This window comes from Elephantulus edwardii, unplaced genomic scaffold (assembly GCF_000299155.1).
Source record: "Elephantulus edwardii isolate Elephantulus edwardi_28Jun2011 unplaced genomic scaffold, EleEdw1.0 scaffold00002, whole genome shotgun sequence".
Classification (NCBI taxonomy): Eukaryota; Metazoa; Chordata; class Mammalia; order Macroscelidea; family Macroscelididae; genus Elephantulus; species Elephantulus edwardii.
In genome coordinates, this window is record NW_006399752.1 from 9,978,541 (window position 1) to 9,982,556 (window position 4,016).

The window sequence follows — 4,016 nt, forward strand, 5'->3', positions numbered from 1 at the left end:
GTATTCTCTTAGCTACTTCCTGCTGAAAAGGGATGCTGTAGGTTTCAGGGTGAAGATCTTCTCTCACTACTCTAAAGGGCCCCTTTGTCAGTAGGAAACACATAGACTATTATGGAGATTGACTTTGGAATTTAGATGCACTCTTATTGATTGTGCTTGGCCGTACATGTTCATATCCTTGAAGATGTATCATGCGGGTTGAACTGTGTTTTTTTAACTTCATTGTATCTACTGTTTGCTTTAGACCCTTCATGTTCAAGAACAAGTTTCAGGGTCTCTTCCAATATTCATTTTGATTTCTTTCTTTATTTTCTATGTTTTGAATGAGATTTTGCTTTCTTGAGACATTATTTCTTTGATATCACCACACAACTTGTATGGTCTTTGTTGTTGTTGTTAGGTGTCATTGAGTCAAGTATGACTCATAGTGGTCCTGTGAACAAATGATCTGAACCTAGTGCTGTTCTGTGCCATCCTCACACTTCTAGACACACAAGAGCATATTGCAGCAGTCATCATGTTAATCCATTTGGTTGAGGGTCTTCCTTTACTTTGTCCACCCTCCACCCTTCCCAACATCATGTCCCTTCCAAGAAATAGCACCTCCTAGATATATGTCCAAAGTATGTGAGGCAAAGCTCTATTATTCTTGCCTCCAAAGGGCATTCCAGCTGCACCCTCTCCAAGGCATATATGTTTATTCTCTTGGTCATCCATGGGACGTTCATTGCTCTTCTCCAACATCACAGCTCAAATGCGTCAATTCTTTTTCTGTCATCTTTATTCATTGTCCAGGTCTCGGAAGAAAAACTAGCAATTGGAAAGACTTGGCCAGAATCAGATATACTTTCGTTCTCAAATTGACATCACTACTCCTCAATAATTTTGAAAGGTCCCTAACTAACTGCAGACTTTCCCAGTGCAATGTGTCTCCTCATTTCCTTGTACCAAGGGGGTTAATTGTGCATACAAGCAAGATCAAGCTCTTGACACTTTCAATCTCTTCTACATCCATCATTACACTGACTATTGTTTCAGTGGTAAGCATCTTTGTTTTCTTGATATTGAGGCACAATCCATATTGAAGACTGCATTTCTTGATCTTCTGCAACAAGTGCTTCAAATCCTCCTCACTTTCAGCAATCAAGGTTGTGTCATCTGCATAATACTCGTTATTGATGAGTCTCCCTCCAATCCTAATGCCACATTCCTTGTCATAGAGTCCAGCTTCTTGGATAATTTTTTCAGTATATAGATTGAAAAGATATGGAAATAGAATATAACTGATGCACTCCCTTCCCAATTCCAAACCATGCAGTGCTCCCCTGCTCTGTTTGCACAGCAGCATCCTGGTCCAAGTACAGGTTCCTCATGACAATAGTTAAGTGCTCTGGGATTTCCATTCTTCTCAATGTCAACCACAACTTGTCATAATCCACACAGCCAAATGCCTTTGCATACTCAATAAAGCACAAATGGACATTCTTCTGATATTCCTTAATTTCAACTAGAATCCATCTGATATTCCTGGTGCCACAGCTTCTTCTAAATCCTGCTTGAATTGGCAATTCCCTATCTATGTATTGTTCTAGCCATTTTTTGAATGATCTTCACCAGTGTTTTGGTTGCATGTGATATCAATGATATTGGTTGATAATTCCCACATTCAGTTGGATCACCCTTCTTTGGAGTAGAGACAAATATGGACCTCTTCTAATTCATTGGCCAGACAGCCATCCTCCAAATTTCCTGTCATAGGCTGGTGAGTGCATCCAAACATGCATCTGTTAATTGAAACCAAGTCAATTAGTATCATCAGCAGTTTCCACTTCCTCTTTCATTACAATTGGTTCCTGTTCGAAATTTTTTAGTGTCAATCAATTCTTTCTGGTATGGTGACTCTGTATCTATCATCCATCATCTATTGATGTTTTCTGTGTCATTCAATATATTGCCCATACCATCTTTCAACATTGTGACATGAGTCTTTAATTTATTTTTCAGTTTTTTAAGTTTGATAAATGCAGAGTTAATTATTCCCTTTTTATTCTTCAATTCCAGATATCTGCACATCCCTTTATGATACTTAGCTTTTTACTCTCTAGCTGTATTTTGAAATAATTTGTTCACTTCTTTCACTTGGACATGTTTTCCTTTAGATTTGACTTCTCTTATTCCAGCGCAATCTTTAGAGTCTCATCTGACATCTATTTCTCTTTTGTTTCTCCTATGTTTTTGTAATTACCTTTTTTCCTTTATGGATGATATCATTGATAACATCTCACAACTCATCTGGTCTTCTATCATTGGTGTTCAAGGCCTCAAAGCCATTCTTAAGATGATCATGAAATTCAGATGTAATTGATTCAAGTATTAAGTATATAAAGTCTGTTTTTACATCACTTTAAAATCAGGGAACATAATTTCCTCAGAATATATTTTTTTAGTAGAACATAACTTCAGCATTTCATTAGTGTGAAAGGAGATAAGAATCTTGGGGTAAGTAGGAGCAGGGAAGGTAGCAACTACAGCATTGAGTAATAGAAGCAACTGTAAGGAAGTCATAAACTGTTATTGCAATAATGGTCAAAGACAAAGAATAGAAACTATAGGAATAATAGGAAATTGACAATGAGAACTTATATTGTGTGATTCCTTGGAGAAGATTCCCACTGATAATTTTTTTTTTACTTCTCATGTAAGTCAACTCAACAACTCAACTCATTATCACTAATCAGAACTCACTTATAGTATACTCTCCAATGGCTCTTCAGGGACTGTGAATCACACAGGAGGAGAAGGCTTATCTTTCTCTTTCAGAGAAATTTGTGGATTCAAATTGTCTATGTTTGGGTAATATTTTCCTAATTGTGGATTTGGGATTTAATGTTTCTGTTACTTTAATTCAAGCCAATGATTTTCCTAATGATTGAGATGTAGCAGAGGTAGACTTTCAATATTTATTTACTCAACAAATATTTCTTAAACTTGTTCATTGATGAATTGTACTTTGGTGTGCTTAAAACAATCAAATGAGTTTACTAGACATTGCCTCTGATGAAGAATGCTTTACACTAAGGTGTACTGCACTTCTCTCACCCCCCTCCCCCAACTCCAGTTTACATTTTGCTACAATACCTGGGATTTCTAACTCTTCCTATGAATAACATTTCAATCTTTAAAAAGAACACAACCTTGGTTTCTGTTCCATTTGCACTTCTACCCTCTATACTTAACAAGTATAGCTTGGTTCTGCCATTTTTCTGTCTGTTCAAGATTGACTTCCAACTCCACCTATATGTCAATATAGACTTTATTTTACAGTTTGCAGAAACTCATCTTGACCTCTCCACTCTGATTCTGAAAGTTGTTATGGGTTAAATACATGTATATCCAATATTATTTTCATAAGATTTTGAGAAAGCAGAATGATAAACAAGACAGAAAGACATCTTGTTTTGAAAGCAGAACATATGGTAATCAAGGTATTAGGAGAGGCAAAAAGTGGAGACAAGTATATGAGATGTGAGTCATTTAGATTTTGCATGCATTTTTATTAAAGTTTTACTTTAATATCTCAAAAGAAAATTGGAATTAGAAAAAGTACTTTTTAAAAAAAAAGTTATGAAATCTACAACCTGGAGAAGATAAAATAGATGAATGGGACTTTCTAAGAATCAAATCCCTGTGCACACCCAAAAACTTCTCCAACAGCGTAAAAAGGGAAGCCACAGACTGGGAAAAAGTATTTGGTAATGACATGTCAGATAAAAGACTTATATCTAGAATTTATAAAATACTTGAGCACCACAACAAGATAAGGGTAAATAATCCAATTGAAAAATGGGCACAGTATATGAACAGACACTTCCCCAAAGAAGACATTCAGATGGCCAACAAGCACATGAAGAAATGTTCAAAACCCATAGTTCTAAGAGAGATGCAAATCAAAACAACTATGAGATATCATCTCACCCCAGTCAGATTAGCAAAATTTAACAGAACAGCAAGCAACA